Here is a 27,108-nt window from a genome sequence, read left to right on the forward strand (position 1 = left end):
CTGTGCCCTTTAAGACTATGTGTTCCCAGCCGCTTTCTCCCTCTTTCTCTCTGTCCCCCTTCTTGGCTGCCATGAGGTAAGTAGCTTTGCTCATCATCATGCTCCCTGCCATGATGTTCTGACTCAGCATAGGCCTAAAAGCTATGATTGCAAAAACTCTTAGATTCTTTGAAAAAATCTAATAATGGCAAAATAATGAGTTACATATAATATGCTGCACTAAAATCCTTGAGCATCAAATGAAACACAGCCAACTGGAGATGATAAATGAAATTGGCAAGGAGTTAGAGGTTGTTAGCATCTTTGTCTTGCTCCAGTGGTTAACAAACACTGTGTTCTGATCTTCATATGTTGGGATCATAAACACATTTTCTTGTGTTAATGGAAGACCCTTCAATAGATGAATGGATTAAAAAATGTGGCAAATATACCCATCTTCTTATCTATACATTATACCTGAATACTGATTGCTGTCCACCTCTTAATCTTCATCACTATCTCTTGTGATGACTTGCAGGAATATAGAACTGCATCTTATTTGCTCAGAGTTGGAAGTTTTGTTTGTTCATTTGATTGTTTTGCTCAAATTCTAAGTGCATTCCTAGATGGACAATATGGGTGTGTCAGCTACCTGTCTCCTGTCTATCTTACCTGGTAGGAAACTTCTAGTTGGGAAAAAAAAATTAGGAAACATGTTAGATCTTCAGGGGAAATTACACAAGGCCCAAGAAATGATATGGAAGCAGAACTTTCTGAGAGAGATGATGGTGTTTAAAGTGATATTTGTTTTTTCCTCCTAATTCAAGTATACAAAAGGAGAAGTGGCATACCTTTCCATCTGGATTTCTAACCCAAGCAGTGACATCTGACCCTGCAGACTCTGAGATGCCAAGTTTTTGCAGAGAGACCTAACAGCTTTCCAGGCAAATGTGGGGCTACTTCCTTCTACACCCGCAAGTCCCTGGAGCTGTGGGTGGGGCTGGATTCTGGGGACAATTCATTTGAACTCTTAGGAGCCTGTGGGGGGAGGCAAACGATACTGGCTTGCAGCCTGCACACCTCCCAGCCACAGCAAAGACACTTGCTTAGAGGATTTGGGGCAAACTTTCTTTTACTCCAGGTATCTTTGATATTCTGAGCAATTTGAGTAATCTGATGAGGATGCAATAGGGCTGTCATTAGTTTCTACTGCTTTCTGAATGACAAAAAATTAAAGAAAAGTGGTTCAGCTGAAAACTACTTTTGCCTTAACTGGGAGCTACCCCTTATTAATCAATAGATTAACTGCTATTAATTATGATTAATTAATTAATAAGAGTACTACCACTTATTAAGTAACAAAGGATGAGAGAACTGTAGAGACTATAGCAATTCCTGTGTTTCCATGGATTAATTCACAGACATGTGATGATATTAGTGGGATTCTCAGAATAGGTACCCCCTTTCTTTTCTTTTCATTTTTTTACATATTTTTTTAGTTGTAGATGGTCACAATATCTTTATTTATTTATTTTTATGTGGTGCTGAGATTAGAACAGTGCCTCATGCATGCAAGGCAAGTGATCTACTGCTAAATTACAACTCCAGTCTCCCCCTTACTTTTCAACTACTTATTTCTCCCATAGCTAATAATAGCTACTACAAACAGAAAAGAAATTCCCCCGAAGTTTATTATTCCATCATTAGCTATGGACCAAATAAATAAAAAATAAAACAAAATTTATTTATAAAATAATATTCAGAAACTCTAGTTGGAAAACATTACCAAGACTTTGGTCCAGTTCCTTAAGCATGCTAGGCAAGTGTGCTACCACTGAGCTACATCCTCAGTCCTTTTTATATATGATGGGTGACCTGTTAGTCAGTGGTGGACAAGGAAGAATGTGATTTGAATTGGTCTTGGTCTAATGTTGTCATAGGTATAATAAAATGGTTCTTATTCCATATATCCTTTTGTTTTTAGTTGATAGCAGCTTTTTTATTGGTTACATAACCTAAACCCATATACAAAATTAAGAACACATTTAGATGCCCCGTTTTTTTTAAATTGTATTTGTTTTAATTAGTTATACATGACAATAGAATGCATTTATGCACATTGATATATCATACATAGATGGGATATAATTTCTCATTTTTCTGAGTGTACATGTTGCAGAATCATATTGGTCATGTAGTCACATATATACATAAAGTAATAATGTCTGTTTCATTCTACTGTCTTTCCTATCCTTACATCTCCTCTCCCCCATCACTTTCCTCTACCTAATCTAAGGTAGGTTATTCTTCCCTAGTGCCCCTCCTCCTTATTATGAATTAGCATCCACATATGAGAGAAAACATTCAGCCTTTGGTTTTGTGGGATTGGCTTATTTCGCTTAGCATATATTCTCCAACTCCAATGGTTTACTGGCAAATGCCATAATTTCACTCTTCTTTAAAGCTGAGTAATATTCTATTGAGTACTTTCTTTATCCATTCATCTATTGAGGGACACCTAGGTTGGTTCCAAAGTCTAGCTATTGTGAATTGAGAGCTATAAACCTTGATGTGGCTGTGTCACTATAGTATGCTGATTTTAAGTCCTTTGGGTATAAACCAAGGAGTGAGATAGCTGGGTCAAATGGTGGTTCCATTCTCAATTTTCTGAGGAAACTCCATACTGCTTTCCATAGTGGTTGCACCAATTTGCAGTCCCACCAGCAGTGTATGAGTGTACCTTTTCCACTACATTTTCCACCAAAATTTACTGTTGCCTGTATTCTTGATGATTGCCACTCTGGCAGCAGTGAGATGAAATCTTAGAGTAGTTTTGATTTGCATTTCTCTAATTGCTAGAGATATTGAACACTTTTTCATATATTTGTTGATCAACTGTATTTCTTCTTCTGTGAAGTGTCTGTTCAGTTCTTTAGTCCATTTATTGATTGAGTTATTTGAATTTTTGGTATTAAGTTTTTTGAGTTCTTTATATAATCTAGACATTAATGCTGTATCAGAGGTGCATGTGGTAAAGATGTTCTCCCAATCTGTAGGCTCTCTCCTCATGTTATTAATTGTTTAGAAGAACATTTTAGTCTATTTTAACTGAGTTTAAGAAAATAGAAATGCTGCAATTTTTAAACACTGTTTTGAAAACTTGAAAGTGCAGCAGTATATTTACTTTCCTTTGTTTATGAGATGGTGCAATTCCAATTCAAAACTGGTAAGATTACAATAAACTGAACCAAGCAAATGCACATGTATGTCTGCAATACTTGATGTTAATGTTCTCTTAAATGTTAGTTTGCAATTAAAGTATAAGAGGAAATAGAAATCATCATAGTAAAGCCCAATTTTAATCTCTGTGTATACAAAATTTGAAAGGTTACTGTCAATTAAGTATGAAAGTCTGGAAGAAACTAAGTTGGAAGGGGAACAATTCACAATATCCAGACAATTTGTACTTTAAGTGTTTCACCAACATTTGTGACCTTAATTTGATTTGATTTTGTTATTCCTATTTTTAGTGAATACCACACAGTCTAAAAAATGTAGATGTTAGTAACTAAACAGGATGCAGTTACCATATGAAGCTTTAACTCAAAATTTGGATAAAAGAAAAAAAGGAACAGTAAAATTCAACTCAATTTTATGTGTACAAGTTGAAAAATCTGAGCCACCTTAAAGAGAAATTGATTATAAAATTTATATAACCTATAAATAATCAGAGGCCAAACCACTATATTAAAACAGATTCTCTAGCAGGTAAAAACCTTGTAGTGTGAACAGATGCTTGTATTCACTTTAAATACAAGACAAAACTCACACCTTGGCAGATATATTTATTTTAATGAATGCACACCTGCCGTGTATAGTTTATCAGTGAAAACACCCCAGTTGATTCACAAAACTCTGATGTCATCTGTATTATCTTTATCACAGTAAATATACCCTCCAAATAACTAAATGAGTTTAGGTTTTCTATTCCTTCACATCAATCATTGGGAAATCATATTCAGTAAATAAGAGCAAGTTACTGTGACAGCACAAATTATTTAGTTTAAAATTTTTCAAATCCATATTTTTTCATTAATAAAATTTTCAAATCCATATTTGTTCATTAACAACTGGGTCAAGACAATTTACCAAAAGCAATAACTTTACATAGTAATATCAGATTTTTCAGAATTACTTCAAGATCACTGCAAATCAGGCTTATGTTAAATAAAATTTAAAAATTACAGAGTATTCCTCCACACAGATCACTGTTTGAATCTTTTAATATGCATAGATGCTTTTAGAGTAGGATCTGAATGAATTGTCCCAATACTCAAAAAATGAAGTCTTATAACACTTCTAAATACTTTCTGGTTTGTTGCCAACTACAAAAGCACTGGTTACAAAGTAAAAAATGTTTTAAGACTAAATTACAGTAAACATGAAAGCTCCACCGTTTAAACCTAGCATAAATCAACCATATCTAATTATCAGATTAAAACAAAAATATTAACTCCTGAAAGCTGGAAGCAAGATTTTTTAAAAACACGACCGATTAATATTTTTGACGTTTGCAGTTTTGTTTTGTTTGTTTGTTTCCCTTTGTAGACAGGGACTCTTGCTTTCAACTTAAGCAGAAGTTCAAGTCTGTAACAGGTTGCAGCTCAGGTAAAATACTATGCACAGCATTTGATTATTTCAAAACAGCAGGAACACACAGGCTGAAGTGAGTTGTCAAATAGGGCTTGTTGTAGATATAACAATGAAAGCATTACCATCCATATATAAAGTTCTTCCTCCAACCCTGGCTTCTGAGGCAGATAATAAACATATCAATTACTGGTAGATGAAGTACAGTTTTTTTTAAACTTATCTGTTTAATCAATACCAAGTGTTTTTTTTTTGTTGTTGTTGTTTTTAAGTTTACTTTTTTGAATCAGTTCCACCAATGAAAATCATTTGGCTTGTACTTTCAAATCTATTCTTCCACATAAAGAATATGAAAATATATTTGTGGAGGACAATTATGGAGTTTAAATAATACTGCAGCTCTTCAGTCTTACAATGTGAATATGCATCATACCAAAGTTTCTTGATTTACAGTGCACCATTTTCCAAAGGAATACCAACAGGCAGCTGACCTACCCCTACTATGGAATAGTTTAAACTAGAGACTGCAATTGTCAGTAAGTGACCCCAGGGACTGGGGAAAATAGGGTAGTTGAGATCTTTAAGAATTCTACAACAGTTTAGGAAATCATGAATATGCATTTACAGTCCATGTAAAAGTGACTTTTGGTAACTGCAAAGTGACTGAGACATGAGTCGGTTTAGAAGCATCAAAGCAAAGAGGCATTTATTTTTTAAATCTTATTTATTTATTAGTTCTAATAAGTTATACACGAAAGTAGAAAGCCCTTCGATTCATTGTACACAAATGGAGCAGAATTTTTCACTTCTCTGATTGTGCATGAAGTAGAGACACATCATTCATGCAATCATACATGTAGCTAGGTAATGATGTCTTATTCCACCGTCTTTCCTATTCCTTTCCCCCCTACTCCCTCCCTTTTTCTCCATCCAGATTTCCTCCACTTAACCCATGCATGCCCCCTCTCCACATGAATTAGCATCCACTTATCAGGGAAAACATTTGGTCCCTGTTTTTTTGAGATTTGCTTATTTCACTTAGCATGATATTCTCCAACTCCATCCATTTACCTGCAAATGCCATAATTTATTCTCTTAATGCTGAGTAATAGTCCATTGTGTATATGTCCCACAGTTTCTTTATCCATTCATCTATTGAAGGGCATCTAGGTTGCTCCCACAGTTTGGCAATTGTGAATTGTGCTGCTATAAACATTGAATTGGCGTGTTACTGTAGTACGCTGTTTTATTGACAAGAAGTGGAATAGCTGGGTCAAATGGTGGTTCCATTCCAAGTTCTCTAAGGAATCTGCATACTACTTTCCAGATTGGTTGCACTAATTTTCAGTCCCACCAGTAATGCATGAATGTAAAGCATGTGTTTTGGAACCTTTTGTTGCTGTTTTTCTTATCATTTGGTAGCCATCTGGTGGTGCTTTATATTGAACAGGAGAAAGATGCTGCACTCAACTGAACTTAAAAAATATACTCTTTTGTTTAAAGGTTGGCTGTTGGGTGGAAATTGTAAGTACTTCCTTGTGTTGCTTCAGGAATGAGGCTAAAATCTTCATTGATATCATCATCAAAGAAGTACTGATCTATGATTTCAAATGCTAATTTATATGTCTTTATTTTCTTATTGTTGCAAGACCTCAACTTTCTCTAAACCTCCACATTCTTCAACTATTTCAGCTATTGTGCTTGCTTCATCACCAGACACTATCAGAATGTTTTTTAGACCATCCAGAATGACCTGAACCACTTGAGAATCTTTTACTGACAATAAATTCCAGAATGGTGGTATTACATTCTATCGTACAAGGTACTCAACCTTATCTTTTCTGTCACTAATTGTTAAGTTCCCAATGTCCAAGCAGCTTCTTTTTGTGTTCCAACGTCTTCCTTAGCAAGTTGATGAATAATCATAGGGATTAATTCAGCATCTATTACAGCTTGAACTTGTTGCTTGTTGCCTGCTGTAATGTTGGAAAGGAACCATAGTGCTTCCTTATTTATCTTCTCTTTTGGAAGTGATAAGAGATTTGGGGAGTGTGATTGGACATCACAATTGAGAATAACCTGAGTCTGCTCATCAGTGCATGTCACTATGTTGCCAACTGCTCTGAGGGCTGCAGTTTGAACTTTCACTTCCTGGTGGTGCAGAAAGGACACAAGAAATGGCACAACCCCTGAATCAATAACCATCTGTATCTATTCATTAGCTTCATCTGTCAAGTATGACAGAGCCCAAACAGTGCCTACAAGAATATTTATGTCCACAGGGTATATGAGGACACATAAAGCTGGCAAAATCTCCTGAATTGTCTCCATAGGTGGTAGGGGGTCCTTATTCCTGTAGAGATTGGCAATGATCCACAAGACATTCTGAAGGAAGGTAATGGGAATGGAGGGATTGATGAAGGACAGAAGAGGTTTGATAAGTCCCAGTGATGACATAATCTCTACACTGAGGACAATCACCTATGTTTCCCAAAGCCCACACTGCTTGTTCACAAACATTCTGATGTGGTGAATGAAGAAGTCTCAGAAAAAGAGGTACTGCATTAGACTGTACAATACTTGGGTCTGCAGAAGCTCCTGATGCTATATTAGTGCCCAAGCAGCTTCAAACTTAACGAAGGATTATCATCTCTTTCTAGACATTTGACTACAATTGTTAAAATTCCAGATTTTATGAGGTCATCAATTGGTGGGTTTCTGTCAGTTGATAATAGTTTTCTTGCTGCCTGGGCAGGACTCATAACAATGGGTTATCACTTGTGGCATTCTACAGTATAGCTTCTAGTGTTGTATTTTGTGCTTTAAAATCAGCATCAACATCTGAGTCTTCTAAACTTTCTTCTTGGGGAACACTTATCTTTTTCAGTAAATGTTCCACTCTTTTGTTCTTCAGCAGTTCAACTGTCACTTCATTTCTGTGTCTTCACATTGTTTCCACATTGCGGCCCTTGTTATTGAAGCTCTTGATGTGGTGGTTCTCCAAGCTGAAGTTTTTGACCATGGCTGTGTGAGGTGCCAGCGACAGCTACTCTTGTGGCTGCCATGGCTGCTGCAAGTCTAGGTGCCAGAGGGAGTGGCCAGGGAGGTAGGGAGGGGAAGAGTGGGGGAGAGGAGAGCATGTTACCTGATGCCTCCAAGCATAAGGTGGCAACAGCACCTGGGTGGCTATAGCAGAGACCTGGCTGGGCCAGGTGAGTGGAACGGGATTGAGGAGTAGTGCTCACTTAGGGAAACTATGGACACATAAAGACTGGCCGGAAAGATGACCAGCCTGGAGACACTCCTGGTTGGTTCCTGGGATGACCCTGTCTCTCACCACTCCCTAGTAGTTCTAAACACAGGGCCACAAGTCACGCTAAAAAGGAAGCCAGACTTAGCTGCTTTTATTGCCCACACTTCTTCAGATGCAGGGTGTTGCATGACAAATACAGTTCCCAGCATGCCAGACTGTGGCCAGAGCACTTCTCCCTCCACATATCCTTTTTATAAATGCTTCAGATGTCCTGATATTACCAAAATGTATTGAAGACCTGGGATGCTGCCTTAGAAGACCTGTCTCCTCTGCCTTTATGTTCACCCACTTTTGTATGTCTCCAGAGTTGGTCAGGGCTTTGGCATTCTCCATGATTTTCCTGGTGAACTTGGGCAGAGTAGCACATGGCTGCCATAGTCTTCTTGAACAATGCTGGGGCCATGGCCACCTGGAAGCCTGTTGAGCAGGACTCACATGGTGCATTCACCTATAACCTCTTTGTTCTGTATGTCTAGTTCCATATTCCTCAAAGCAGTGGTCAACTATCATTATCCATCCTCAGAAATTCTTCAAGGATGGGAGCCCTTTTGGTTTTTGGACAGGTGCCCATATATACGGTGCAAACTTTCAGTTGCTAGCAGAGAGATTCTGGAGAGATTCAACAGAGCCTTCCAAGGTGGCTGGGTTGAAATTTTCTGCTAAGAGTCAGATATGGTTTTAGCACTGACAGATGCCAGAGCATATCAGCTCCTTTGGGATAGTGCTGGGATAGGGCCAACTCCATACCATTGATCTTCTTGTGGTGCTCTCTTTTCCTTTTTCTTCTTCTTCCAGCAACTTGACTTGGAGCCTTTGCAGGGAGACTCTTTTCCTAGTAAGTCATCCAACTCATTCAGTCTAGGTAGCCAGGCCTCAGAGACATCCAGTTCCAGCTGATAACACAGGTTTCTCAGGGTGTACATCTTGCTTTCATATTCAGATGTGTTCACACATGTGTGAATCATGTGTAACAGTGAGTCCACCAGCCTCTCACAGGATCACAGTTGCTCCCATGCTTCCTTTCCTATAGAGCTGACGTTGCTCAGGCAAACTGCGGAGTTATGGAGAACTAGTGAAGTCTGAAATTTAATTTTATGATCATCAACAAAAGAACACCCAGAAAGTGGAACAGAGTGTTTTGTGAAGGGTGAGAAGGTATCTCAGATGACTGTCATCTTTATATTAGGATAGCAGAGGAAACATAGGTTTGTTTCTATCCTAAGTTTAAGCAAGATAGAGGTGAATGATTTCTTTCACAAATATCCATCTTTGGTGACTCAATGGTATGGAAAGCTTTTATAAGAATAGAGGGTATACAGTGGGATACAAGGTAGGAAGTTCCCAAGTATACATTTAGCTAGATAGTATTAATCAGAAACATGTCTCAGTCTCAGGTTCTCCTGTGCGATGCCTAGCAGGTCCAGGGGCAATCCATCAGCCTCCATCCTAGGTATTAAGAAGTTTAGAACTTGAAGTTTTTTATTTCAAGGGGAGGGCATCTATTTCACAATCAGCTGTGGAGTTTGTGGAAGCAACTCCCTGGCCTGTAATACATTTGCATCTTTATAATCAATCCCAGGTGATTCTGATGCAGGTGGGCTACAGACCACAGTTTAACACACATTGTTCTATATCATTGAGTCACAACAATAAATAATTTAAGAACCTTAGTTGAGAATCATGTCAGTCCATAAATTTTGAAATAAAAACCTTGAAAGAATCCTTCAGAAAAATACTTATATCCTTATGCCTTCCGCAATTAAAATAAACTTACTTCTCTACAGTTATACCCTAGAAACAGTTAAAAATGAAAACAAACAATGACAGCTAGAACAAAACCAATCATTATCAACATAACTACTACCATTACCAGCAGCAATAACAAAAGATCCTTCAAGAGACCTCCCTGTGTAGAGACAGGACTACCCCTATAAGAAGATATGAACTCAACCTATGCCTTATACTCAGGTGTTTCAGTATTTGCATGAGTGCTTTTGACTTGAAATACAGAGGAATTTGCATGAGTGCTTTTGACTTGAAATACAGAGGAATTTGCATGAGTGCTTTTGACTTGAAATACAGAGCAATTTTCTGGCAGAATTAGCTGAATGTTTGAAAAGTCTTCAAACCCATTCAAACATAAATCATTTAAACATAAAGCAGCCAGTGGTAAGGACCTCTGGATGTGAGGCTATTACAGCAGCCTACAAGTTTTCTTTCTTTATTTCTGTGGTCCTAGGGATGGTAACAATGATAAAATAATCAATGTTCATGGGACAACTCAAATACTAATACTTAGTAAATAGGCTTACTAACTAGCAACTTTATGACAAGGATAACAACATATTTCATGATATAAGTCTGAGACCTGGTGAATATACTCCCATGTTAATTTTGAGGAAAACTTTTAAAAGCTATTGTATCTCATCCTTTGAGATTGTAGAAAATAGATCTTTGAATTAATAATTTTTTAAAAGTTGACAGCAAAACATCTTTAAGAGCCAGATTCCCTAGTATATAATTTTTTAGAGAGCTCCCCTAGCATGTGATGCACTGGGTTCAATCCTCAGAACCACATTAAAAAAATAAAATAAAGGTATTATCTTTTATGGTTTAGATGTGGTGTCCTCCAAAAGCTCTCATTTGAGACAATGCAAGTTTTGAAGGAGAAATGATTGGGTCATAGCCTTAACATAATCAGTGAATAAATCCCTGATGGGATTAACTGAGTAGTAACTAGAGATAGGTGAGTTGTGGCTGGAAAAAGTAGTTCATTGGGAGTGTGGCTATGGAATATATATTTTGTATCTGGAGAGTGGCGTCTCTCTGTGCTTCTGATCATGATGTGAACTGCTTCCCTCAGCGACACTCTCCCACCATGATGTTCAGCCTCCTTGAGCCCCAAGGAATGGAGCTGGCCTTCTATGGACTAAGACCTCTGAAACCATGAGCCCTCAAATAAACTTTCCTCCTCTACAGTTGTTCTAGTCAGATCTTTTAGTCACAGTGGTGAAAAAGCTGTCTAAAACAGTGTCCATCTACAACTAAAAATCAATTTTAAAAAATGAGATGTGTGCAGTCGGCAGTAAAAAAAAGCACAAGCTACATCAAGGTAGGAAGACCCTGACACTAGTTAATGAGAATAGGGGATGATACATGCTTCTGACTAGAGAAAATGCCCTGTATCAGTTTCCACATTAATCAATGATAATGTCATAAAATCAATTTTAAGACAAGAACACTCAATACAACAACTTTCTGGTCTTTCTCTGGTAGTGCAGGAAAAGGGCCAAGGAATTACATTGGGGGGGGGGGTTACAGGAATTTAGAGTACTATGAAGCAAATTACAGCCTTCTCTTTGATTAATATGAAAACTAGTACAGAGCAGACTCATTCTTGCCAGGGTCATTAGAGTTCTTTGCTAAAACAAGCCTAAAAGGGTTCCACGAACTGAATGAAGGGTTCCTTTTCACAAGGACTACTGATTCCCAGGTGGATATCAAGACAAGTCAGGCAGAAACATTCTTATTAAAGTCTTCATATAAAATTGAAGTTGGACTAAAGAAATAATAATGACTGATTACTGAGAGATGCTAAATTATACCCAATAATGAGAGCTATACTTCTCCTTTACTACTCACCAAGAGTTGTTCAAAGCACTTTATGTATATATAACTCTTTTAACCCTCACAACAACCCAGCATCCTTGATAGTATTCTCATTTTGTAGATGCTGAAATGGAAACAGTTAGATTAAAGGACTTATTTGAAGTTGCACCACTAGAAGATGAAAGAGCCAGGATTCCATTCCATATTTCAGAATCTGTGGTTATTACTCCTGGGATAGAGACAGGGTCTTGCAGGGTTGCCCAGGCTGGCCTTGAACTCCTGGACTTACTCCATTCTCCTGCCTCAGCTTCTGAGTAGCTGGGACTGTAGGCATGCACTATTGCACCTGGCTCCAGAACCTTTTTATCCACTGTATGCTAATACTATCTAGGCAGTCATTTCATTTAAAAAATGTGTTTGTGTTCCATAAAAATTCTCTTCCTCATGGGTTAATATTGGCTAGTGCAGCATTTTTTCACTAGGGAGGATACTTTAGGGAGGATATTTTAAGCTGTATTTAGTTGTTTGGGACATATTCATAAGCTATCATTGTTACTTGCTGGCAATATGTGGAAATAACTTCACCTCTTGAAAACCAGAAGGAAACCCATTAAATGAAAATGCTGCAGAACTATAGCAAAAATGTGATAGCAAATATAACAGTGTTTGGAAAATGTTAATGTCCAGGACTGCTTCAGCTCCTAGATAATCTACTCTGAGGCCTCCAAGAAGACTAACTAAAAATCAGAGGTTTCTTTCTTCCTAATTTTAGATGTTTTAAACATTATCTTCTCTCTAAATATGAATAATAAAATCTTAAAAACAAAAATGGAATTCCTCTCCCAACAACTGATGATGCATTTGACTAGATCCTTCAGGTTTCCCCTAAGGTTAACCATGAGACATAAATGAATGGCTCTGATGCAGGGTGTGGTCCATGACCTTGGAAGAGACCGAGGCCAAAGAAATCTGATTGTATCTTATTATTGTCTTTATTAGAGAGATAAGACATATACTGAGAAATGATCTCCTTGTACTCAAGGATTGAATCTAACACTTCTTTTATATACCCATATAATACAAAGCACTTACTAAATGCTTTCTAAATAAGGATGAACTTTCTTTTCATAAAGACCTTAATCTCTTTCATCAAAGACAAACATCCTTTTTGTGTTCCTGTATCTATTCCATCAGAATTAAGGTCTACAAAAAATAAGATAATGAAACTCAGATTATGAATTCAAAATCAATTCAAGTTCTTATTGATTTGTATATAGGAAAAATTCCATCTCCTAAAACTGATTTCAAATTATTTAATAGTGAAAGCACTCTGCAACTGGCAAAGCACCACAAATGTCATATGGTATTTTTGATTTGAGTCATATAAGCAATGCCATAATAATTATACAGAGTTGGCAGTTTCACTATAATCACATTTTAAACAACAAAATGTTTGTTAAATTTTACAACACTATTCCAGAGATACTCCTGGAAGAGGGGAAATTACCAAAGAGATTATCTTATTTTCCAAATTCATGGCTGGGAAGGAAAGCTAAATGTCAATAAAACTTTCCCCAAAATTACAAAAAAATAAAATAAAATAAAATCAAGACATTCCCAGGTGAGTGATCTAACCGGATCAGTTACTTTTTTAAATGTGTTTAAACAAGCCTAAGTTTTAGCCTTACTTCTTTGTTGAGATCACAGCTTGCATAGGTTGAACAGAAAAGAACTCCACTCTAGAAGTCCAGTACTATGTTATGTCAACTGCCTTGATTCTCTCCTTTTTTTATACTCCTTGGTAATAACCTTACCTATCAGAGGATTATGGAAAAGTGTACCAATGGGTGGGATGTAAAAGTACCACACCACTCTTTATTTGTCTGCTTTCATCAATACCTATGTGGTTTACCTGCCCTGGTACTCAGGAGAAAACTAAAAATGGGTTGCTGTCCAAAGTATTTTATACACAGGTGTCTCTCTTCTCCTCTCACAGAACCATCCACATGCTCATAGCTGTAGCCTTTACATGAAGAAGACAAACAAACATGTCTTAACTCTTTTCAAGGACTCTTCAGGAAATAAAAAAAATCAAGTCATTCCTAAATCAAATGCCTATTTTGTTCTTTCCATATTCAGGCATGCTCCTACTTTAAATAAAGCCCAGGAGAAAGACCTAAATTTAGGGGGACAATTCATCACTTTACAAAAAATTTCACCATAGCACACTAGCCTCAGTTTTTAAAACACATGAGCCAAAGTTTTGGGGATTTACAGAGTTAATGTTTGGTTGTGACTATTCCCAGGCAACTCTAAATATCCATACTCTATGGCAGTTTGTATTTGCTGAGACACAATTTTTACTTAGGAAAGCCATAAATCAAGCCCTTGGGAGCCTGCCTGATGACCCAGCATCTGCTTTTCAATAAACCTTTAGGGCTTTCCACCTATCACCACCTATCAGGAAGGAAAATTATAAATTCAAGTCATGTTTTGGCACTGGAGAGTCCTATCAATGGCATAAGTGTCCAGGTTATTGCAGTACTTGGGGGGCATCAAGTGGATCTGAGAGTCCACTATGAACTAAATTTTAAAGCTGTTAGTTCTACAGCTAATACTCTCCCACAGACTCAAAAACCAATGATTGTTCAAGCTTTTCCCCATTGTCCCATATCAATTTTATTATATATTAAACAGAGTTCTCAAGTAATTGCCCACATTCCCTATTGTCCATAGAAATAATTGATCTTACCTTCCCCCTGCTTGATTTGTGGGATCTCTATACTATCAATATTTATTTTCTTGCTAATGCTGAATAAGTACACAACTGTTGAGCTGTTGCAAGACACTGAAAGCTTTTGTCACGGAAACTCGACTTATCATACATTTTTGAAGATACTCAACATTCACAACATTTGCTCCAGTACCCATCATTTACATCACCTGATGAGAATGTGGGTGTTTATTTCTGCCCATGCATCTCTACCCTGCTGTCAATCCTTGCTTCACACAGCACTGTCCACTATCCTCAAATTTTCACCTTCTTTTGATTCTGAATAAAGCTATGGTAGGCTATTTACTGCAATTCCTACTTGGGAATATAAACATTATCATCCAAAAAAATCTGAGAAGCATCACTGTAGAGAAGCAATCCCCCATGGTACATGAGAAAACTTACATTTAGAGAGTGAAGAAAGGAAAGGAAAATTCAAAATAATGCAGTGAGAACAAAGTCAAAGTGACAGCCCTTTGTTATCAGACATTGTTTTAAATTTGCCTAAATAAAGAGGTACAATGCTGTCAAAACAATATTCTTTTTAAGAAACGAACTTAATTTAAGGTTGCCACAAGAGTAAGATCAAGAGTTAGGGAGAATATCTTCCAGACTCTAGCCCCAAATTGTTGGAAATAGCATTGAGCTTGAAGGTGAGTATCTTAATTCTTATCTCTCTCTACTATTTGCTGGCTATATGACATTGGACATGACATTTCTAGGTCTGTGACATAAAAAACTTGGATGGAAGATATTTATATGTTCTTCTTCATCTCTAAAACACTTATGGTAGACATGTCAAAGGCAATAAAATACAGTAAGACATGAAATTATTCAATTTGCAAAAGACTGGGCAATTTTGCCCAGTTTTAGGTTAGTTCAGGCCATACCTGGGACAGTCATCCTAAAGGGACAATTTTGAAATTCTTGAGTATCTGGTCTTTTCCTAGACTCCCCCTTTCCTGTGGTGATGAAGATGTACATGCTGAATACCAGGTTGTTGAACCTGGTCTTCTGATAACCAACTCACATTTCTGGGAAAAAGTACCCCAAGTTCCCCTTAAGTTTAAATCAAACCCCACAGGTTAACAAGAACCAGTGTTTATTCAACCTTTATTATGTGTCAATTCAACACAAGGTACCAGAAGGCAATTGTAAAAGAAATGTTCAGTGTTGACTCATCCTTGTGGATGTAAATAATATAGCTGGATTGATGAGGTGAACATACACTAATCAACCAGATAGTAGATTAAGGTAGGGCTTGCCAAGTCCTGAAGCAAGATCCTAAATGCTGTAGGAATTCAGGAAAGAAAGGATAATGGTGAAGGAGTCAGATTTGATGAGATGGAATGGGGTGGTGTATACTTGCAGAGAAAGTAGACCCTGAATTAGAGTCTTGTAAAAAAGAAAACTTGAATCAGCCTCAAGAAGTCACTAAGTTCCTCATTATTCAGGTTTGAACCAGTCACTCCCTCAGAGCAGTGAATGTAAGCCTATTACCTACCTGGTATGCAGGAATGCCAGTAGCTTATATAGCAGGTGAAGTTTCCCACTAGCCTCAATCAGGTGGTCTCCAACTTCAAAGGTCCTAGCTCAACATCTGGAAAAGGAAGAGCCCAATCCTGATCATGTTCCCTGAGCCAGGGCAAACTTCTTGAGTAGAAAAGCCAATAGCCAGGCAATAATAGCGAAAGGACCCAAGCTCTTTCTAATGCATTATGTCCCTCAGTCTCATCTATTTGAGGCATTTTATAATTATCTGCTTGCATTACTATCTCAGTGCTGCTTAACACCAATTGCAGAGTTTGGCACATCCCAAAAGCCTAATAAATACTTATCGGAGAAACAAAACCACTCTTTAGGAAACTGAGGCAAAGGGAGATTCCAAAGGTTAAGAAAATTCAAAAATGAAATCCTAAGACTCTCCCCTCTAGATAAGAAAACAAGAAGTAGGCTTAGGTGTGTATAAAAGTGATTCTCAAGGTATAAGGTTGCAGTCAGAATATTCTAGAAGATTTCCTTCAAAATATATATTCCTAATGCCCCTTCTCCCTTAAAAAGAAAAATAAATTTCTAATGTGCATCTGATTAAAGTTCTGTTAAACTTTTAATTTGTAGTGCTACTTGGCAAAGACTCCTTAAAACAAGTTTAGCAAACCTTTTGCATTCTTTCTATATCAGAGCCTCTATTGCCAGAGAATTGCCCATCAGAGTGTATAAAAAAAACCAATTTGAATGAAAATGAAAATACATCAAATTTATAGGCGGGAATGAAAGCAGTGCTTAGAAGGACATGTACAGAAGTCAGTGAGATGAAGGGGAAGCAGCTACTATACCAAGTTCACTGAGAAGGAGCATGCAGGCAGGAGGAAAAGCAGGAAAAAATGCTACCCCAGAAGCTGAGTGAAGAGTAGGTCAAGGAAGAAGTGATCTACTGTGTCAAGCGTTTCTGAGAGGTTAACTGAATTGTGAATTCACAATCACTGGGCATCACAGAGATCTATGGTGAACTTGGCATAGTAGCTGAGTAGGTTCAAGACAAAAGGAAATCTAATCATGAAGAAAGGGTCAGATGAATCCAAATTATGACACATTCTGTAAAACTACCAGTTTTATTCTCCACAACTATCAATATCATGAAAGACAGAAAAGCTCCCTACTCTCCAAGAAAGCTTAAAAACATTTCTAGATTGTAGAAAAATAGAGTCATGGCAAATGCAATGCAGAATCTATGACTGGATCTTGATTAAGAGAAAAAGAAAAGCATAGCCATAAGGGAAATTACAGGGAAATCTGAAGAAATTTGAGTATGAATAACATTAGATACCATTAATATAGAGAAAATGAGAATAAGCAAGATAGACAACAGTAAATACAGGTAGTTCTTTTGAAGAATTCTGCTATGATTTTGGTTACAGAACTACTAATAAAAAATAAAGTGGAGAAAAAGAAAATTGCCTCACCATCAAACAATCATGGGTGATCCATGCACTGTGATAGTAGAATCAAATGTGACTCCATTTTGTTTTATGACTTCATCCTGTAAAACAACCATGCCAAGTAGAAGAGTCATGACTGGGGCAAGATGTTCTTTTCCTTTTGCTATAGAAATCTTTAAGAACACAAAACTACCTAATGGGGTATTGTTTCTGTAACTAGGGTAATGAGGCTCTGTTTCTGTAACTGGGGTGACTGGGCTAATTATGATTGGTTAGGGTTCCTGCCGCTTGACTGCACTCTTTGGCTTCTGTAACCTGGCTTGCTTGCATTGGCTAGACCCCCTGAACATCCCTTTTGCGGTTTTCAGGCTTATAAGGAGTGCCCTTGCAATTGTTCGGGGCTGATCAGGAGAACAGCTTTATGTTCTGGTCAGCCGCCACTGGTGTGCTTCAATAAAGGCTTGATTCGATTATATGTGAGTGATCTGGAAGTCAGTTTATGAAACCCAGGGACGTTGCTTTAACTATAACACACTTTCAAAGCTGGAATAAGATATTTTGAAGTTTAACTTTTTTTGCCATTTCATTTTCAAATGCATCTGAAATATTGAAGAGAGAAAAATGGACTAACAAATAGAAAACTAAAACAAAAAATAAACCCAACTCTTCATCAATAACTTTACCCATTTCAGAGTATATTTCTCAAATTTATACTAACCTCCCAAATGGCAATCAGCTGCACTGAGAATTAAAAACATATTCATATGGAATTTTCTTACCCATCACTTTGTTTTGAGAAGGAAGTCTATAAATTGAACTTAGGAGTGCTTTGTTATAATGATTGAAAATTTCTAAAATTTCCTTGTTTAACTGCTATTGTGGATTTAAGAAGGGACACAAAGCAAATAGAGGACAAAAGGCATGAGTGGGAACATAAAGTATTTATTCCATTGCAGGCAATAAGAAAAACTAGGCAAGAGGAAAAAGGGAGATTTTATCGTGCAACAGCCAAGTCTGAACTGCACTTAACACTGCCACTGTCTCACTGTAGCTGACCTGAGTATCATTCAGAATACAAAATTCTATCTTTTTTTTTTTTTTTTGCTATACAAAGTAAGTGTAATTATATTTCCCTGCACAAAAATCATATCGTCATCTAGTTTCTCTTTGGACCAAGTGCCCTCTGATTACCTAGGTCTTTCATCAAATACCTAGTCTCAGGCCATTGTCCTTTCCTGGAAATAAGCATTCCTGTAAGTGATGCAACTTAACAAACAACACATGGATTGTTCACGTGCTTGCTTAATGGAACCCATCTGAATTTGCCATTCATGCTGTATTGTTCCTAAAGAAAAAGTGAACAAACACCATGACCCTGAATGCTGCCTTTTTATTCCCCAAATCTATCAAAAATAAGGAAACAATGAGAGCAAGCCTAGGCTGGAAAGTCCAGATACATATTATCTTGAAGGACACTGGCTTTCTCTATGCACACTGGGAACCAGGGCAAGTTAGTGTTAGCTGTAAAAAGATACTTGCTTTCAAGTATGCTATGACAGTTGTTCCTTGGGATGCTGTTCATACAAGCAAATTAATGCTGATGTCACTGCTTCTTCATCTAACATAAGACCCCTCCCTGAATGGAGATGAGCAGAGAACTGAGGGCATTATGCAAAGGATATATGTCACTTGTTTGGCCAGTGCCAGTAGGGAAAACACTACAAGGAACAGAGGAACTACTTGGAGAAGCACCTTAAGGGACACAGATGCTATCTGTTCAATCTGTTGCCACAGAACTCTTCCTGGAGCTGTCACTGACCTGTTAGAAGCTTTCCCCAATAAATCATGTCTCTCATGCTGTCTCCAGCACCTTCTTTGGCCTTTCCACAACCTAGCACAACTGGGCTATGGAGTGACATACGCTAAAGGACAAAATGAATACAGGACTAAACTGTGCTTCAACAGAGATGCAGAGGTAAGAATGAAAATGATGCTACATAAAGGGTGGTTTTTAAAAAAAATTATTTATTTTTTAGGTGTAGATGGACACAACACAATGCCTTTATTTTTATGTGGTGCTGAGGATCGAACCTGGGTCCCGTCCGTGCTAGAGGAGCACTCTACCGCTGAGGCACAATCCCAGCCCCCATAAAGGGTGTTTAACACTGTACAAGGATGGCAAGATACTTGATAAATATTTTAGGTATAAAATATTTATGAGTAGATATCTCTCCATATATATGTATATATATATATATATATATATATATATATATACATACATATGCATATATATTCATGTATATATTTACACACACACACACAATAGGTCAAAAGTCAAAGAGTGGATAGACTTTCCTGTACACCAAGAAGGACACAGCAGGTGCCACACAAGCACCAGGAGGTGCATGCTGAGAGGACATCTGCTGGGAGCTGCTGTTATGGGTCAGCCTCAAGGTTAGTCTGGGAATTCGTGGGTAGAGTCCTAGAATGGCTACTCTGTTCTCAGGAATAGAGCTCAATTCTGTTGACTCTAGTGATAAATTGGGTTTGATCTTGGAATCCCCTGACCTGTTCCCTGTTAGTTTTAGGCCAAGTGAAAGCATATGAACATTAGTGAAGTGAAATCACCAAAGACCTTATGCTGCCAAGGATATTTCAAGAAAACTATGGGGAGTAAATTGAACCAATGTGTTAACTTAAGGGTGACTCAACATCAGTTTTGAGTGATTTAAGATGTAGTATATCACTAATACTAAAATTATAATAATAACAAAATTACTGCATTTATTTATGTAGTTCTAGTTGCTACCTTAAGGAGTTTACACATATTTTCTTATTAAACACAACAATTTTATTAATAGGTCTTATTTATTGTAACTTGGAATTTGAATCACCAAAACAGGGAACAGAAACTATTATTTTCCTAAGTAATGTTATCAGAATATTATTTCCACATAAGTTAGTCCCGGTGCTTTAATTTTATTTTTTATTAGTTGTGCATGACAATACAATGATCTTGACATATCATACATTTCAATCAAATGGGGTATAATTTCTCATATTTCCAAGTGTACAGGTTGCAGAATCACATTGGTTATACGGCCATGTATATACATACAGAAATACTACTGTCTATTTTATTCTGTTGCCCTTCCTATCCCCCTCCCCTCCCCACCCCTCTCATCACCTCTCTCTACCCAATCTAATGTGACACATTTCTCTCTTTTTCCCCCCTCACATCATCATACATGTATTTTGTATAACCATGAGGGTCTCCTTCCATCTTCCGTGCAATTCCCCTTCTCCCTCCCATCTCTCTTCCCTATTTAGTAGTAATCTTCTAATGCTCTTCCTCCCTACCCCATTTTGAGTCACCTCTTATATCAGAGAAGACATTCGGCATTTGTTTTTTAGGGATTGGCTAACTTCATTTAGCATAATCTGCTCTAATGCCATCCATTTCCCTGCAAATGCCATGATCTTGTTATTTTTAGTGCTGCTTAATATTCCATTGTGTATAAATGCCATATATTTTTGTCCATTCATTTATTGAAGGGCATCTAGGTTGGCTTCACAGTTTAGCTATTGTGAATTGTGTTGCTATAAACATTGGTGTGGCTGTGTCCCTGTAGTATGCTCTTTTTAGGTCTTTTGGGTATAGTTTGAGAAGGGGAGTAACTGGGTCAAATGGTGGTTCCATTCCCAGCTTTCAAAGGAATCTCCACACTGCTTTCCAAATTGGCTGCACCAATTTGAAGTCCCACCAGCAATGTACGAGTGTACCTTTCTCCCCGCATCCTCACCAGCACTTGTTGTTATTTGACTTCATAATGGCTGCCATTCTTACTGGAATGAGATGGTATTTTAGAGTAGTTTTAATTTGCATTTCTCTGATTGCTAGAGATGGTGAGCATTTTTTCGTGTATTTGTTGATTGATTGTATGTCCTCCTCTGAGAAGTGTCTGTTCAGGTCCTTGGCCTATTTGTTGATTGGGTTATTTATTTTTTATTGTTTAACTTTTTGAGTTCTTTGTATACTGTAGAGATTAGAGCTCTATCTGAAGTGTGAGGGGTAAAAATTTGTTCCCAGGATGTAGGCTCCCTATTTACCTCACATATTATTTCTCTTGCTGAGAAAAAAAAAAAAAAAACTTTTTAGTTTGAATTTGTCCCATTTGTTGATTCTTGGTTTTAACTCTTGTGCTATAGGTGTACTATTAAGGAATATGGGGCCCAACCCCATGTGATGAAGATTAGGACCAACATTTTTTTCCATTAGATGCAGAGTCTCTGGTTTGATTCCTAGCTCCTTGATCTATCTTGAGTTAACTTTTGTACATGGTGAGAGAAAGGGATTCAATTTCATTTTGTTGCATATGGATTTCCAGTTCTCCCAGCACCATTTGTTGAAGATGCTCTCCTTTCTCAAATGCATGTTTTTAGCACCTTTGTCTAATATAAGGTAGTTGTAATTTTGTGGATTGGTCTCTGTGACCTCTATTCTGTACCATTGGTCTACCCGCCTGTTTTGGTGCCAGCACTATGCTGTTTTTGTTACTCTTACTCTGTAATATAGTTTAAAATCTGGTATCGCTATACCGTCTGTTTCACTCTTCCTGCTTAGAACTGCTTTAGCTATGCTGGGTCTCTTATTTTTCCAGATGAATTTAATGATTGCTTTTTCTATTTCTGCAAGGAATGCCCTTGAGAGTTTGATCAGAATTGCATTGAACCTGTAAAGTGCTTTTGGTAATATGGCCATTTTAATGATATTAATTCTGCCTATCCATGAGCAAGGTATATCTTTCCATCTTCTAAGTTCTTCTTCTATTTCTCCCTTTAGGGTTCTGTAGGTTTCGTTGTATACATCTTTCACCTCTTTTGTTAGGTTGATTCCCAAGTATTTTATTCTATTTTTTGAGGATATTGTAAATCGGGTAGTTGTCCTCATTTCCATTTCAGAGGATTTGACACTGATACACAGGAATGCCTTTGATTTATGCATGTTAATTTTATATCCTGCCACTTTGCTGAATTCATTTACTAGTTCTAGAAGTTTCTTGGTAGAACCCTTTGGGTCTACTAGGTATAGGATCATGTCATCAGCAAATAGTGCTAATTTAAGTTTTTCTTTTTCTATATTTATGCCTTTAATTTCTTTCATCTGTCTAATTGCTCTGGCCAGTGTTTCGAGAACTATGTTGAATAGAAGTGGTGAGAGAGGGCATCCCTGTCTTGTTCCAGATTTTAGAGGGAATGCCTTCAATTTTTCTCCGTTTAGAATAAAGCTGGCCTGAGGCTTAGCATAAATCACTTTTACAATATTGAGGCATGTTCCTGTTATCCCTAGTTTTTCTAGTGTTTTGAACATAAAGGGATTCTGTATTTTGTCGAATGCTTTTTCTGCATCTATCAAGATGATCATATGGTTCTTATCTTTAAGTCTTTTGATGTGGTGAATTATATTCATTGATTTCCATATATTGAACCAGCCTTGCATCCCAGGGGTGAATCCTACTTGATCATGGTGCACAATCTTTTTGATTTATTTTTTATCTGATTTGCCAGAATTTTATTGAGGATTTTTGTATCTATGTTCATTAGAGATATTGGTCTGTAGTTTTCTTTCTTTGAAATGTCTTTGTCTGGTTTTGGAATCAGGGTAATGTTGGCCTCATAGAATGAATTTGGAAGTACTCCCTCTTTTTCTATTTCTTGAAATAGCTTGAAGAGTATTGGTATTAATTCTTTTTAAAGGTTTTGTAAAACTCTGCTGTGTATCCATCCAGTCCTGGGTTTTTCTTGGTTGGTAGTCTTTTGATGGCTTTTTCTATTTCCTCACTTGATATTGGTCTGTTTAAGTTGTGTATATCCTCCTGACTCAATCTGGGCAGATCATATGACTTAAGAAATTTATTGATGCCTTCACTATCTTCTATTTTATTGGAGTATAAGGTTTCAAAATAATTTCTAATTATCTTCTGTATTTCTGTAGTGTCTATTGTGATATTGCCTTTTTCTCTTCGTTAGCAATGGCTAAGGGTCTGTCAATCTTATTTATTTTTTCAAAGAATCAACTTTTAGTGTTGTCAATTTTTTCAATTGTTTCTTTGATTTTATTGATTTCAGCTCTGATTTTAATTATTTCTTGCCTTCTACTGCATTTGCTGTTGTTTTGCTCTTGTTTTTCTAGGGCTTTGAGATGAAGTGTGAGATTATTTATTTGTTTGTTTTTTTCTTTTTTTGAGGAATGAACTCCAAGCAATGAATTTTCCTCTTAGTACTGCTTTCATATTGTCCCATAGATTCCGATATGTTCTGTGTTTTCATTTATCTCTAAGAATTTTTAAATTTCCTCCTTGATGTCTTCTGTAACTCATTGTTCATTCAGTAGCATACTGTTCATTCTCCAAGTGATGTAGGAGTTTTTCTTCCTTCTTTTATTGTTGATTTCCAGTTTCATTCCATTATGTTCGGATAAAATGCATGGTATTATCTCTACTCCTTTATATTTTCTAAGAGTTGCCCTATGGCATAATATATGGTTGATTTTTGAGAAGGATCCAGGTGCTGCTGAGAAAAAAGTATATCCACTTGATGATGGTTGATATATTCTACATATGTCAGTTAAGTCTAGGTTATTAATTGTGTTATTGAGTTCTATAGTTTCTTTATTCAACTTTTGCTTGGAAGATCTGTCCAGTGGTGAGAGAGGTGTATTGAAGTCAACCATAATTATTGTGTTGTGGTCTATTTGTCTCTTGAACTTGAGGAGAGTTTGTTTTATGAACGTTGCAGCACCATTATTTGGGGCATATCTATTGATGATTGTTATGTCTTGTTGGTGAATGGTTCCCTTTAACAGTATATAGTGTCCTTCTTTATCCCTTTTGATTAACTTTGGCTTGAAGTCAATTTTATTTGATATGAGTATGGCCACCCCTGCTTGCTTCCGAGGTCCATGTGAGTGGTATGATTTTTCCCAACATTTCACCTTCAGCCTGTGTATGTCTTTTTCTATCAGATGAGTCTCCTGTAGGCAACATATTGTTGGATCTATTTTTTAAATCCAGGTTACTAGCCTATGTCGCTTAATTGGTGAGTTTAAGCCATTAACATTTAGGGTTACTATTGATATATGGTTTATACTTCCAGTCATGTTTGTTTATTTTTGTTATTTAACTTGATTTGTTTTTCTTCTTTGATTAGTTTTTTCCTTTACTGAGCTACTTCCCACTGTTGATTTTCGTTGTTGTTTTTCATTTCCTCTTCGTGTAGTGTTTTGCCCACAATGCTTTGCAGTGCTGGTTTTCTGGCTGCGAATTCTTTTAACTTTTGTTTATCATGGAAGGTTTTTATTTCGTTGTCAAACCTGAAGCTTAATTTTGCTGGATACAATATTCTTGGTTGGTACCCATTATCTTTCAATGCTTGAAATACATTGTTCCAGGATCTTCTAGCTTTCAGCATCTGTGATGAAAAATCAGCCGTTAACCTAATTGGTTTACCCCTAAATGTAATCTGTCTCCTTTCTCTTGTAGCTTTTAATATTCTCTCCTTGTTCTGTATGTTGGATATCTTCATTATAATGTGTCTTGGTGTGGGTCTCTTGTGGTTTTGTACATTCAGCGTCCTGTAGGCGTCTAAGATTTGGATTTCTGTTTCATTCTTCATGTCTGGAAAGTTCTCTAAAATTATTTCATTTAACAGATTGCTCATTCCTTTGGTTTGGACCTCTATAACTTCCTCTATCCCAATAACTCTTAAGTTTGGTTTTTTTATGATATCCCATATCTCTTGGATGTTTTGCTCGTGGTTTCTTACCAGCCTTTCTGAGTTGACTAGACTCTTTTTGAGATGATATATTTTGTCCTCATTGTCTGATGTTCTGACTTCTACTTGGTCTACTCTAATGGTGATACTCTCATTTGAGTTTTTAACTTGGTTTATAATTTCCTTCAGTTCCAGGATTTCTGTTTGATTTTTTTTGTATAACCTCTATCTCCCTGTATAGTTGTTCTTTCGCTTCTTGGATTTGTTTATGTAATTCATTGTCAAAGTGATCTTTCATTGTTTGCATTTGCTGTCTGAGGTCTTCTTTAAGACTCCATACTAACTGAAGCAAGTATATCTTGAAATCTTTATCTGACCATCTCTCTGCTGTGTCTAGCATCTCCTGTAATGTTGAGCTGTCCTGCATTGTTTGTGTTCCTTTTCTTCCTTGTTTTTTCATGATGCTCATGTTTCTTTCCAGCTCTGTGTACTGTTGTGTTATTATTTTCTCCTATAAATTTGTTTTGGTTTTGTATAGCTCCGAGATCTCTCCTTTGTGATGGGAGACAATGTCTAGAGATGTTGGGTTTAATTGTAATTTAAAGTACATTCATTAGTTTCATAAAAGGCATACAGGTTCTGATGGCATATAGAGAACTGAGGTTTGGTCTTAGGACTTTATGTTTAGGTAGAAAGATGTGATGATATGGGTTAGCTACTTTGGAGGATAGCTCTAATGAAGGGAGATATTAACAGGAGAATAGACAGGAGTATTTGGGGGTAGCTAAGTACTTAGGAGCACTATAGGAAGCCTTGAAACATCCCCCTATTGCATTTAGTAAATTACACATAGCAGAAGTAGTAATGCTTGGGAGGAAAGGAAAGGGAAAGAAAGAAAGAATATATATATAAATAAAAGAAAGAAACAACAACAACAACAAAATGCATTCTTAGAGTTCTATTTTCTTCTCTTCCAATAGGTGGAGATGTGCTTTCCAGGCTAAGTCTCTGCCCTCAGGATGTAGGAAGCAGTCCGTGTGAGGCGGCTCTACCTCCCCAGCTGGGTGTCTCTCTAATCCAATTGCTTAGGCTTCTCCTGCCCGCCAGGCCCCACTTGGGGACTCTTCTCCACAGTTCTAGCTTCACTCTGGGCATGCAGTTTCCTGGATGCCCTGCTCTCTTGAATGCCTGGGCGCTCTCTTTGTTTGTTATTCACCCAGTCATCATGGCTGTGGACAGTGGGAGTTGGAATCCCGCAACCTGTTCTGTCTGATTCCCTCTGATAGCCACGCCCCCGCCAGCTGGAGAGAAAGGTTTCAGTTTTCGCAGCTGGGGGGAGGGGGAGTTGGAGGTCAGGTGCCTTTTCAGTTTCCCTGGGCTCTGATATTCACACCCACAGAGATCTGGGGAGAGATTCTTTGAGTTATCTCAGCTGTGTGGAGGTAGGGGCTGGGGGTCACAGACCTGATCTGTTGGCAAACTGGCTGCCGTGCCATCCGATCCGCTGAACGCTGATGACATCAGATCTCCAATATGGTGGCCGCCCGTTTCTGTGCCCGGGTGTCTGGTGAGGAGGGTGGACCTGGGCCTTTTCTCCACTAAGTCCCAACTTCAGTTTTCAGTCCGGTCCCCTGTGGAGGCGCGGTTAGCAGATCTTCACAGTACCCGAAGCTCCTTTTCTTTGCCAGGTCTCCGCAGTGCTCAATTTCCTCCAGCTGCGCGGGTTACTGTTCAGCTGTTCCTGTACCTCCGGGCACCAGTCGGCTCGGGTTCTCTGGAGACTGAGCCACGACCCTGCCCCTCAGATGCTCAATCTCTTGCCTCAGGCTCCATGTAGACCAACTTCACTGAATATTCCTGACAAGACAGCATCTGGCCGTTCTGAACTCACACCCTACTGGCGCAGCACTGCAGGTCACTGGGGTGCTCACTCCCTTCCCGCTGCCATCTTCCCCATAGCCTGTGCTTCAATTTTAGAAGTGCAATCACCTTCAATAAATTCATTGTAAACTACAAAAGAGTTTAATTTAGTTGTTTTTTTCATAGAAACTCCAACAAAGCATGGTTTA

At 37.6% G+C, this 27,108-nt stretch overlaps 1 protein-coding gene and 2 pseudogenes across 8 annotated transcripts in view; all 3 read right to left on the reverse strand.

Annotated features, from left to right (window-relative positions):
• Positions 1-27,108, reverse strand: part of LOC139707272 (uncharacterized) — a 136,828-nt gene that overhangs the window by 60,161 nt on the left and 49,559 nt on the right. For 6 of the 8 annotated variants that reach the window (XM_071618128.1, XM_071618130.1, XM_071618123.1 and 3 more), the window contains exons 2-3: positions 17,288-17,364; positions 15,829-15,924 (exon numbers count right to left, since the gene is read on the reverse strand). The exons of 1 other annotated variant lie outside the window; for it this stretch is intronic. The gene's annotated coding sequence lies outside the window, so the exon portion shown is untranslated. The remainder of the gene's footprint in view (positions 1-15,828; positions 15,925-17,287; positions 17,365-27,108) is intronic. One more of the 8 variants, XM_071618124.1, reaches the window with a different exon arrangement.
• Positions 1,858-15,308, reverse strand: LOC114080416 (plakophilin-4-like; annotated as a pseudogene).
• On the reverse strand, positions 6,106-7,651 carry LOC114080464 (importin subunit alpha-4 pseudogene; annotated as a pseudogene).

The sequence above is a fragment of the Marmota flaviventris genome, chromosome 10 (assembly GCF_047511675.1).
Source record: "Marmota flaviventris isolate mMarFla1 chromosome 10, mMarFla1.hap1, whole genome shotgun sequence".
Lineage (NCBI taxonomy): Eukaryota > Metazoa > Chordata > Mammalia > Rodentia > Sciuridae > Marmota > Marmota flaviventris.